Below are 13,340 nucleotides of genomic sequence, written 5' to 3'. Positions count from 1 at the left end.
TTATGGTCGCTCATCCCCAAGGGGTCTCGTACAGCCAGCTTGGCAATGATTCCCTTATCATTACACAATACCCAGTCTAAGATGGCCTGCTCTCTAGTTGGTTCCTCCACATATTGGTCAAGAAAACCATCCCGTATACATTCCAGGAATTCCTCCTCTACGGCATTGTGGCGAATTTGATTTGTCCAATCTATGTGAATTTATTTATCATAGAATTTATCATAGAATTTACAGTGCAGAAGGAGGCCATTCAGCCCACCGAGTCTGCACCGGCTCTTGGAAAGAGCACCCTACCCAAGGTCAACACCTCCACCCTATCCCCATAACCCAGTAACCCCACCCAACACTAAGTACACATTTGGACAGTAAGGGCAATTTATCATGGCCAATCCACCTAACCTGCACATCTTTGGACTGTGGGAGGAAACAGGAGCACCCGGAGGAAACCCACGCATACACGGGGAGGATGTGCAGACTCTGCACAAACAGTGACCCATACCGGAATCGAACCTGGGACCCTGGAGCTGTGAAGCAATTGTGCTATCCACAATGCTACCGTGGTGCCCACTAAGATTAAAATCACCCATGATCTCCGATATTCCCTTATTACATTCATCTCTAATTTTGTGTGTCATGCCATTCCCAACCTCACCAGTTTGGGGGTCCATATATGACACCCACTAATGTTTTTTGTCCCAAGGTATTTCTCAACTCTACCCATACAGATTCTACATTTTCAGAGCTAATATCCTTTCTCACTACTGTGTTAATTTCACTTTAACCAGCTGTGCTGCCACACCACCACCTTTTCTTTATGCCTGTCTTTCCTTAATACTTAAAACCCTGGGACATTCAGTTCCCATCCCTGTTCACCCTGCAGCCATGTCTCCGTAATCCCAATTATATCATACCCATTTATATCTATCTGCCCGATTACTTCATCCACTTTATCACAAGTGCGCTGTGCATTAAGGCACAGAGCCTTTAAGCTTGTCTTTTTCAAAATGTTTGTCTTGTTCCCAATATTTTTCTCTAATGTCCTGTTTGAATGTTGCCCTTGGTTTCTCCACCTATCACTTTTCTTATTCACTTTTCTCCCTTTTGCTTTTGCCCTTGCTCCCTCTTTCTCTGACTCCTTGCAGAGGTTCCCACCCCCATGGCATATTAGTTTAACCCCTCCCCAACTGCTCTGGCAAATAGCCCCCCTCGGACATCAGTCCCAGTCCTGCCCAGGTGTAACCTGTCCAGTTTGTACAGGTCCCACCTCCACCAGAACCGGTCCCAATGCCCCAGGAATCTGAAACCCTCCCACTGACACCATCCCTTCAGCCACGTATTGATCCTATCTATCCTGTCATTTCTACTCTGTCCAGCGCGTGGCACCGGTAGTATCGCTGAGATCACTACCTTTGAGGTCCGATTTCTTAACGTCCTTCCTAGCTCCCTGTGTTCTGCTTTTAGGACCTCATCCCTTTTTTATAAACCTATGTCGTTTGTACAGATGTGTACCACGACCACTGGCTCTTAACCTCCCACTCCAGAATGCACTGTACTCGCTCCGAGACACCTTTAACCCTCGCGCAAGGGAGGCAACATACCATCCTAGAGTCTTGCTTGCAGCCACAGAAATGCCTGTCTATTCCCCTTACAATTGAGTCCCCTATAACTATTGCACTGCCACACTTATTGCCTGTCCCCTCTGCAGCAGAAGCACACATGGTGTCACGAGTTTGGCTGTTGCTGTTTTCCCCGGGAGGCCATTCCCCTCAACAGTATCCAAAATGGTATATCTGTTCTGCAGGGGAATGGCCACAGGAGATTCCTTCACTACCTGCCTATCTCTTTTGTTCTGACAGTTGGTCACCCATTCCCTTCCTGCCTGTGGAGTCTGAGCCTGCGGTGTGACCACCTCTCTGTACATGCTATCCACAATGCTCTCCAACTCATGGATGCTCCACAATGTCACCACCCGCTGCTCCAGCTCTGAAACTCGAATTTCCACCTTCTGATCATTTTTGCTGTAGATTTTTTCTGAGTTGGAACTTCAGGATTGCTTTCTTAAATCTCCAGTGCTATTCTACACTAATCGAATTACCATTTATTTTAAGGAATAGACTCTTGGTACCATATGGTCTTCTTTGTGTTGCTTCTTTTGGATGGTAGTGCACAATGTTCCACAAAGACCACAGTACAGCTTTTACTTAAACAAAGCTATGATTTATTTACACTACTAAACTTGGTTTTGGCACAGTCCTCTTTGAATACAGAATTGATCAATAACATCTAACTACACTTATCTACTGCTAATCTAACTACTGGTATGAACTATTATCTAACCTCGCACTAACTGCTCTTATGACCTTCACTGGCTATCTCCTGCATACTATCCTCCCCTGAGGTCCAGCATCACTGCTTTCTGTAGTAGCATCTGCAGTGCCCTCCCGTGGCTATTCATAGTACTACATTAACTCTTGTAATGCTATTAGTTATGACACACTTCAGTGAAGGCAAAACTGGTAGCAGGACACAGACACACAGGCAGACAGCATTTGAGGTAGCCGTAAGTTAAGCTCTGAAGTGAGAACAAATTCACAATAAAGCATCTTCTCCACCTTTGAGACTACGAGCTTTATTAAGACACGAGGAACAACATATAGTACCAGGAGTTTCTTCAGACGCTTACTACAAGGCAGCTCAGCTGCAGACACAGAAAGACCAAAATGGCAAGGAAATCTCCTGCTGGACATTCGACTTGGGAAGACATCGCTTATTCGCGGATGTGGCATGGAACCCCCACCTCAGCTGGACATGACCGGCAATGTAAGAAATATCTGGAAAATGTTTTAAATAAATGTTTGATTTATATATTATAGCTAATGGATTGTAGCAGCAGCCTCAGACGAAATTAAATAGCAATGCTCATCGCAGGACATGAAGTAGGAAATTGTTAATGGATTTAAATACTCAAAAGCTGAAGACAGCAACAACTTACCAAATCATACTAAAAAAATTGAAGAGTACTGTATGGAATTTGCAACAGCACGGTATGCCTGCACAGAGACTGTGTGATGCACCATACTCAAAAAAATCTAAACTCTACAAACAGAAAGGGTTTCAGTCAAGAAATCGCGAGTGAAAAGTACAGATCAAAAAGAAGAAATAACTTGAATTTTTCACAAAGCCAAATGCTGAAATCCAGGTCCAGATCGAAAGGAAAAGGTAACTTACAACTTTCAGAAAGAAAAAAACGCTGAAATCCGCGATAAAATGGCGTCGGAGCACATTTTACAGTCTCGGGGAGCAAAGAACTAAAAACTGTGTCTGGAAACGGAAACCGCGCATACGCAGTTACAATCACCCGTTTTGCGTTCTGTGCATGCGCAAGCCGCGCATGCGCAGTGGACACAAAACGCACAGTAAAGGAAGGCCGATTTGCGCATGTGCAATTGGTTCCTACGCATGACGTCTCAGCATCCGGACCGCGCCTACTTAAAAGGAAATGCCCGATAATTGAAAACAAGATACTTTAAAGTGGTTTAAAACCAACTTTCTTGCCTCAGAACACAGAAAACGCCTGAACTTAAACCAAGCAGTTGAAAATAACTCTCACAACACACTGGAAAAAGCAGTCTGCACCACCCAAAGTGAAGAGAACAAAATAATCCGAAACAAAAAAAGATGATTTGGTTTTCGAAGATTACGACTCAGACATGGCTGAGTTATTCGGATATGCTGATCACAGCATCAGCGACACGGTCGCAAAGCTCAACACGAATCCTACTCGTGGTAGATGAATCAACCAAGATGATTTGGTTTCAAAAGAATACTACTCAGACATGGCCTGAGTATTCGGAATGTTGATCACAGCATCAGCGACACGGTCACAAAGCTCAACACGAATCTACTCGTGGTAGATGAATCCAACACCATGGTGCCATGGCAGATCGTCGATACATTGGATGACAGCAATACCCAAGACGAAGACGACGCCACACAGAGAGCACAGAAAGACTCCACAGAGAGAGTACTGACAGGCTCCACAGTGAGAGTGACTTTGAAAGACTCCAAAAGGGAAGCAAGCAAACACTCCCTGGCAAACACCATGAGTAAACAAGACCATGACGTTCAACCCGCCGCATCTGAGCAACCACAAGCAGACTATGAAAGTCTAACAAGCTCACGTAAACAAGAAGAAGACAATGTACATCTACCCACTGCATGCAAAAACAGTGACAAGGTGATCACACTCAACATACAGGAGGTATAGGATCACAGCGAGACTGACAGTTCTCGGCTTGTCTGTACAGAAGCACAGAGTAGGGCCACCCAAGAGTCCAGAGAGACCACGCCAATAGAAACCATTGACTCCAGAAGAGGAGCACCAAGAGTCCAGTGAGACTACGCCAATAGAAACCATGCAGATTTTGACTCCAGAAGAGGAGCACCAAGAGTCCAGTGAGACCACATCAACAGAAACCATGCAGATTTTGATCCCAGAAGAGGAGCACCAAGAGTCCAGAGATACCGCGTCAAATGAAATCGTGAAGAATTTGACTCCAGAAGAGGAGCACCAAGAAAGCAAAGACGAGGAATCAAATCCACCACAAATGACTGATGTCACCAGCATCAATGCAACATCAGATCAGTCTCACCATTCTCGAGACGAAACGTTCAATGCAACAGATTCTACAAAGGACACTCGCACCAATAACTGTGACAATGACTCAAATTATCCACACGGGACACTCATTGAGCATAACGAGAAAAACAAAAGCCAAAAGAAGCACAGCAGAAACGAGAACAACAGCAAGAACAAAAGCAACATGAAGCGCGACAAGAACAACAAAAATCGCAAGAAGCACTGCAGAAACAAGAACAACAACAGCACCAACAAAAACTACAAGCACAACGACAAAAACTACAAGAACAACAACAAAACCAACAAGAAGCATAACAAAAATAGTGACAACAACAAAGACAGAAACGACAAAAAGAGCAACAAGAACGGCAACGAAAACATCAAAGACAAGAACGACAGAAACAACAGCAATGGAACAACGACTTGTACAAAATGGTACAACTCTGCACATGAAGGGCAATGCCACAGCACACTGCAAAGCAATGACAAGACTACAAACATGCCATGGGATGACAACGAATCGCACAACTCACATCTGCTCCAGAACAAGCAAGCACACCAGCTTCCAAGGCAGATGACATAATAAATCGATAACACAAGCACAGAAAAATGACCATGTCAGTCAACATCAGTGGTTCGACCATGCAAACACCTTGGGATGACGCATTGGTTACTTAAAATAACAAGAACACCGACAACATTCACCACGTCAACAACAACAAAAGAAAAAAGTCAGTGAACAAATTCATCAAGTTTGGACTCATAAATGTTTTTATTAAGATTGGACTCGTAAATATAAATTGGCTTTGTAAAATATGCAATAGCACCATCACTTGTATAGATACACATATCATAAGTAACTGTTTTGTACAATTTTCTTTAACGATGTACAGAAAATATGTAAAGAAAAAAGGGGGGATGTGGAGATTGTAGATCTGAGTAGATGCAATACAACTGAGCAAGCACGAGAGGGAGCACGGGAGAGCTATAAATACACAGGGACAGGAAGTGAGGACACACTTCACGGAAGGCAGAACTGGTAGCAGGACACAGACACACAGGCAGACAGCATTTGAGGTAGCCGTAAGTTAATCTCTGAAGAGAGAACAAATTTCACAATAAAGCATCTTCTCCACCTTTGAGACTACGAGCTTTATTAAGAGACGAGGAACAACACAGTAGGGGTGGGGAGGACGGGGTTGGATCTGAGGGGGAAGTGAGCACTGACAGTACTGGGGTCCATGGCCCAACCCCCATCCCCCCCCGATCCTCCATCGAGTGCTTCACACTTCCTGCCCCAGCAGCCCCTCTGCAGACGGCCCAACCCTCCCCTCACACCTTCTGACAGAGCACCTAGGCAAGTAGTAATGTAGTGAATATGTGTTTATTGTAAACATATATATAAAGGTCAATGCTCTCGACTCCTATCGCGTTTCTTGAGTGGCAAGGTAGCACAGTGATTAGCACTGTTGCTTCACAACTCCAGGGTCCCCAGGTTCGATTCCAGGCTTGGGATACTATCTGTGTGGAATCTGCACATCTCTCTGTGTCTGCGTGGGTTTCCTCGGGTGCTCTGGTTTCCTCCCACAGTCCAAAGATGTGAAGGTTAGGTGGATTGATCAGGCTAAATTCCCTTTGTGTCCAAAAGCTTTGGTGGGGTTACGGGGTACGGTCTATAGGGGAGGTGTAGGGAGCTCTATCCAAGGGCCAGCGTAGACTCGATAGGCTGAATGGCCTTCTTCTGCACTGTAAATTCCACGTGCTGCACCCATGCCAACCTAACAGGTGTCTCCCTTTTGGCCTCATGGGCCTAATGCTAGGCCTCAGTGGATCCATAGGCTGTACATCAGGAATGGAGGCATTCTGCTATGATTTCCAACCAGCGACCCGGGTCCCTGCAGGCACTGGATGGTTCCCGACACCCAATATGCTCAGTGACTGCATCTCATTCCAGAAGCCCAAAACCCATTGGCAGGCAGCCAGTCCCTGGGGTTGGCCGTCCCTCGTACATCCACCCCCTTGGGAGTTGCCTCACCTGCTGTTCGGAGCATGTGTGTGGTTGCACCAGAAACTGCCCCAGGAGCATCTTCACTGAAGTGCCCAAATGAGGTGAGACTGTCTGGGATGGGGGAGGGTGGAAACATCTGTGATGGGAAATTGGCGTCTTCCCTGGAAGTGAGCCCCAGGTGTCATGGGATGGCAATCGAGGGCTCTCATTGCTGTCCGTGATCTCGTTCTCACTGCTATCTACTTGTGGTTCTGGTAAGGGTCAGGGCAGGGCACACCAGAAGGGCCTGAACCAAGGGGCACAGAGCTGCTACTCACTCCGGCTGTTCTGAGTAAGTTGTACAGTTTGTACGGGACTGATGGCCGATCCTGATCCTGTTGTCACAGCACTCATGGCTTCTGCCACCTGGGTGTAGGCACGGTGACTGGCAGCAGCTAGCAGCTCCTTCCACACCCATGTACAGGACCCCTGTCCTCTCCTCCACGCGTCTATCAGGGACACCAATTTGTTCACGCGTAAATAGGAATGCCACTTCCTTGCTGCCATCTTGTTGGCTGGGATGGTGCATGTGGGAGTGAAGAGTGTATATGCAGCTGCCAGCATTTCAGCCCTACACATAGTGAATCCCGAGCCCGGCGAATCTGGTACAGTTTCTCATTAGAATCTGTTGTGTTTCATGTGGTGCGATGCTAGTCCCCTAATGGTCATTGAAAAGGTCCAGGTGCGACGCCTGTCTTGCTGTGGTAGAAGTACACAAATCCTACACCCCCGGCTCATGACACCTGTATGGACACCAGCAAGCGCACAGAGGAGAGATGTCAGGCATGGCCTCAACATGGCATCAATAGAACAGATCATCACACTGCTGAGAGTACCGAGTTATCCTGCTCATATTGCTCCACGGGATCTCTGTCAGTGTGGTTCCTTCACTCGGCTGCTCCACAGGATTCCTGTCAGTTTGGTTTGCTTCACTCGGCATGCTCCAGGGGATCTCTGTCAGTGTGGTTCCATTCACTCAGGCCTGCTCAGGGGATCTCTGTCAGTGTGGTTCTTCACTCCCACTGCTCCAGGGGATCTCTGTCAGTGTGGTTCCGTCACTCGGCTGCTCCAGGGGATCTCTGTCAGTGTGGTTCCGTCACTCGGCCAGCTCCAGGGGATCACTGTCAGTGTAGTTCCTTCACTCGGCCTGCTCCAGGGGATCTCTGTCAGTGTGGTTCCTTCACTCGGCCTGATCCAGGGGATCCTGTCAGTGTGGTTCCATCACTCGGCCTGCTCCAGGGGATCTCTGTCAGTGTGGTTCCTTCACTCGGCTGCTCCAGGGGATCTCTGTCAGTGTGGTTCCGTCACTCGGCCTGCTCCAGGGGATCTGTCAGTGCGGTTCCTCACTCGGCCTGATCCAGGGGATCTCTGTCAGTGTGGTTCCTTCAATCGGCCTGCTCCAGGGGATCTCTGTAAGTGCGGTTCTTTCACTCCCTGCTCCAGGGGATCTCTGTCAGTGTGGTTCCGTCACTCGGCCTGCTCCAGGGGATCTCTGTCAGTGTGGTTCCTTCACTCGGCCTGATCCAGGGGATCCTGTCAGTGTGGTTCCTTCACGCGGCCTGATCCAGGGATTCCTGTCAGTGTGGTTCTGTCACTTGTCCTGCTACAGGGGATCTCGTCAGTGTGGTTCCGTCACTCGGCCTGCTCCAGGGGATCTCTGTCAGTGTGGTTCCTTCACTCGCCTGCTCCAGGGGATCTCTGAGAGGTGCGGTTCCGGTCACTCCGCCCTGCTCCGGGGATCTCTGTCAGTGTGGTTCCTTCTCTCGGCCTGCTCCAGGCTATCATAGAATCATAGAATTTACAGTGCAGACGGAGGCCATTCGGTCCATCGAATCTGCACAGGCTCTTGGAAAGAACACCCGACCCCAAGCCCCCACAAACCATCCTATCCCATAATCCAGTAACCCCACCCAACACTAAGGGCAATTTTGGATACTAAGGGCTATTTAGCATGGCAATCCACCTAACATCTGCACATACCTTCGACTGTGGGAGGAAACGGAGCACCCGGAGGAAACCCAAGCACACACGGGGAGAATGTGCAGACTCCGCACAGACAGTGACCCAGCAGGGAATTGAACCTGAGACCCTGGCGCTATAAGCAATTGTGCTAACTCTGTGCTACCGTGTTGCCCCTACTTTTATAAATTTAGAGAACCCAATTTATTTTGTCCAATTACTGGAGCAATTTAAATGGCCAGTCCCTCACATATTTGCGTCTGTGGAGGTGAAATCGCACGCAAACACGGGCGAGAATGTGCAAACTCCCCACGGACAGTGACCCAGAGCTGGGATCGAACCTAGGACCACGGCGTTATGAGGCAGCAATGCTAACCACTGTGCCATCCTCCTGCCCTAAACCCACGCAAACACGAGGAGAATGTGCAAACTCCATATGGACAGTGACAGGGGCCGGGATCGAACCTGGGACCTCGGCACGGTGAGGCAACAGGGCTTACCCACTGCGCCATCATGCTGTCAGTGTGGTTCCGTCACTCAGCCTGCTCCAGGGGATCTCTGTCAGTGCGGTACCTTCACTCGGCCTGCTCCAGGGGATCTCTGTCAGTGCGGTTCATCCATTCGGCCGGCTCCAGGAGATCTGTCAGTGTGGTTACTTCACCGGCCTGCTCCAGGGGATCTCTGTCAGTGTGGTTCCCCTTCACTCGGCCTGTCCAGGTAATCTCTGTTGTAGTCCTGTGCATCACAGTAAATACACAATGGCTTAATGTAAGTACACGTAGACTAGCTAGACACTAGAGGGAGCTCCAGAGACATGCCCCAGAGACATGCAACTATAGGTAAGTAAGATAGGACACGACACAATTGGCATTCATGATACACACAGAGGTGACACTACCACAGGGGGGCATTACACCCCAACCCATACAAAAGGACACAGCACACATGACTTCCTCTTTCCAGTGGAGATCTCAGTGAGTACATAGGGTTGATTTGCAACACATCACACCCACCCCGTGGATTGTAGCAGACTGGTCATCAGTCTGAGTAGCTATGCTGGATTAACAGGAGAGTCGAATCCAAGTAGGAGAATTAAAATCAGTTTAATAAACTGGTAAAGCTATTTCAAGTCTGAACCTTCCTTTTTCAGAGTGCACATCAAGGAAGCAGCTTATGCTACGTTAAGAGCATATCAAAACATGGTACCCAGGAGTGACTGTTAAATCCATATAGTTACAACTCAGCAAACAGTGACAACCAGCAACAGCAGCCAGGCAAGATTATGTTCAAGATTCCGGTTCCACAGCAGCTCAGGTGCCAAGGCAATCTCAGTGAAAACTGGCGTTGGTTCAGGCAGAGATTCGAGATCTACCTGGTAGTGTCCGACCTAGATGGCGTGGTGCATGCAGAGAAAATGAAGCTTCTACTCACCATCGCGGGTCCAGAAGCAGCTGAAATTTTCCAGAACGGGAAGGTCCGTTTGCTGATGCGCAAGAAGCCGCACATGCGCATTTGCGAAAAAGCCCCCCAGTAAAGGAACAGCGATATGCGCATGCGCAAGCGTTTCCTACAACCTACGTCACACGCTTCGTGGCGTCAGAGGCCCCGGACCGCGCCCACTTAAATGGGGAAATGTCCCAAAACACACAAAAAAAATTTAAAGCTGCAAAACCAGATTCTTTCACCTGGAATGACAGCACAATGCCTGAAATTCAACCAGTAGCTGAAAATAAACTCCACACTACCCTGCAACAAGTAGTTAGCACCAGCCAAAGAAATGATATGGTCCTAGAAGACTACGACTCAGACGAAGATTTCACCTTGGGAGGTGGCTACCCCAGTACCAAATCCGAACCGCAACTAGACGTGTTGTAAATTGAAGATTCCGACGACGAGTTCTTCGGCTTGGGGAATCTTCAGCCCAGCATATATGACATCCCGACTCGTGAGTGCAGGATTATGCTGCGGCCTGACTCCAATAGACAGAGAGCGGTACGAGCCCACAGAGAGCGGCCTGCTGCCACACAGAGAGTGGTCCACGCACCGCGAAGGGTTCCTGACCCCACACCGAGAGTGGTCCACGTACCACAAAGGTTCCCAGCCTCCACACAGAAAGCGATGAATGAAAGACTCCACAGCGAGACAACTGGCATGCTCCACACAAGAAAGTGACTCCAGTGTCACAAGATCCACGATAGAAGCAATTGAAGAATCCAAAGCGCAGTCCTTGTCAGGAACAAGACATGAGGGCCAGCAACCTCCTCTGAGCAAGCAGCAGACAATGCAAGTTCTGCCACGCTCAAGTGAACAACAGAAAAACTATGACAGTCTGCATGCTAAGTGCACAGCAAGGAGACTATGACAGTCTACCACGCTCCAGTGAACAGCACAAAGACTATGCAGTCTGCATGCTCAGTGAATGACATGAAGACACTGAGGTCTACCCACTGTATATGCAACAAATGACGGACGGCATCCCACTTCCCATACAAGATGTGTAACATGACCAGACCCTCTGCTAGTGTGTACAGAGGCACTCGACAATCACAGTAGGACTACTGGTGACTCGGTGACACCACGTTAATTCCACACCTCATCGCTCGAGCCTCTCCACAAGCAAATGCATTTCTGAAATATTTGACTCTAGACGTGGGCATCAAGAAAACCTCAGAAGATGCAGTGAACCTGCAAATGACTCCGGACGGGGAGCGGCAAGAAGCCGAAACCGACTCAGGTGAAACAGAGCAGTATCCAGGCTGGGAGAAATGACAAGCCAACGCTTGCTTCAACGTAAAGCCGGACATGACTCCGATGGGGAGCGCTGCGAACTCAGTGACGGCACGCTCAAGGAAACAGAAGATGCCACAAAGGACGCTGAAACGGGTAACAGCGTGGAAGGACTCGTATTATCCAAAGAGTGTGGTCCTTGAGCGCAACAAACACAGTACAAAATCAAACCAACACAACAACATCCAAAGACAATAACAAGAAGCGTACCAAAGGGCAACATCTTTGACAACAAGCACGACAAACACAACGCCACTGGAACTACGACTGGTACAACATGGTATGACCCTGCAAATGCGGGACACTGTTACTGCTCTGCCTCAGTACCATGATATACCATGGCAGGACGATGCATCTTACCAATTCATGTTTGCTGCACTACCAACAGGCAACGTGGCCTTCAGGACAGATTGCATACATCGCTACCACAAGCATCGGAAGAAAAAATGACTCCAAATCAGACAATGAAGTGATTTGACCACTTCTTGGTTCCTAAGCACAGGGACACTGACGGCGTTTACAAAGCAATGCCACCATCAACATCACCACCTCACCAACCAGAACGAGAAAGACACTCGACCATAATAACTAATGGATTTTGGACTCAGCATATAATTTGGACTTATTGTTTAATGATCACTGTCATGATAACTTGTACATTGCCTCACTTATCTACCTGTTTTTGTTCAATTTTCTTTAACACTGTACAGAAAATATGTAGCACGACAAAAAAGGGGATGTGGTGAGATACATCACTGTAAATACACAAGAGGTTAATGTAAATACAGGTAGACTAGCTAGACACTAGAGGGAGCACCAGAGACATGACACACAGACACTCAACTAATAGGTCAGTAAGATAGGACCCGACCGATGGACATTCACGATACACACAGAGGTGTCATTACCACAGGAGGGCATTACACCAACCATATAAAAGGACACAGCACACATGATCTCCTCTTTCCAGTGAGGACTCTCAGTGAGTACATAGGGTTGATTTGAAACACATCACACCCACCAAGTGGATTGTAGCAGACTGGTTCGTCAGTCTGAGTAGCTATGGCAGGATTAGCAGGAGAGTCGAATCCAAGTAGGAGAATTGTTAACAGTTTTAACTAACATGTTAAAGCTATCTCCAAGTCTGAACCTTCCTTTGTCAGAGTGCACATCAAGGAAGCAGCATATGCTACGTCATGAGCATTAACCACAATCTGTCAGGCACTCCGCCTGCTCCAGGGATCTCTGTCAGTGCGGTTCCTTCACTCCGCCTGCTCCAGGGGATCTCTGTCAGTGTGGTTCCTCCATTCGGCCTGCTCCAGAGGATCTCTGTCAGTGTGGTTCCGTCACTCGGCCTGCTCCAGGAGATCTCTGTCAGTGCAGTTCCATCACTCAGCCTGCTCCAGGAGATCTCTGTCAGTGTGGTTCCGTCACTCGGCCTGCTCCAGGGATCTCTGTCAGTGCGGTTCCTTCACTCCGCCTGCTCCAGGGGATCTCTGTCAGTGCGGTTCCGTCACTCGGCCTGCTCCAGGGGATCTCTGTCAGTGCGGTTCCTTCACTCCGCCTGCTCCAGGGGATCTCTGTCAGTGCGGTTCCTTCACTCCGCCTGCTCCAGGGGATCTCTGTCAGTGTGGTTCCTCCATTCGGCCTGCTCCAGAGGATCTCTGTCAGTGTGGTTCCGTCACTCGGCCTGCTCCAGGCAGATCTCTGTCATGTGCAGTTCGGTTCCGTCACTTGCCCTGCCTCCAGGGGATCTCTATCAGTGTGGTTCCTTCACTCGACCCCAATTAATGGAGGAGATAATGCGTTAATAGGTGCAACTCGCTCATGGTTATACTGATCTATAATCCTACACAATATCAAACTCATGAACTACTTTATACAGAAAGGGAGCTGTAGGTGGAAACA

The 13,340-nt window shown here is 48.3% G+C and overlaps 1 protein-coding gene across 1 annotated transcript in view; it reads right to left on the bottom strand.

The window, feature by feature from the left end:
* LOC119965679 (BPTI/Kunitz domain-containing protein-like) overlaps positions 1-13,340 on the bottom strand; it is an 80,688-nt gene that overhangs the window by 27,418 nt on the left and 39,930 nt on the right. The window lies entirely within an intron of this gene.

The sequence above is a fragment of the Scyliorhinus canicula genome, chromosome 5, assembly GCF_902713615.1.
Source record: "Scyliorhinus canicula chromosome 5, sScyCan1.1, whole genome shotgun sequence".
Classification (NCBI taxonomy): Eukaryota; Metazoa; Chordata; class Chondrichthyes; order Carcharhiniformes; family Scyliorhinidae; genus Scyliorhinus; species Scyliorhinus canicula.
The sequence above is the reverse complement of the archived record's forward strand: the minus strand, read 5'-3'. Positions and strand labels throughout refer to the sequence as shown.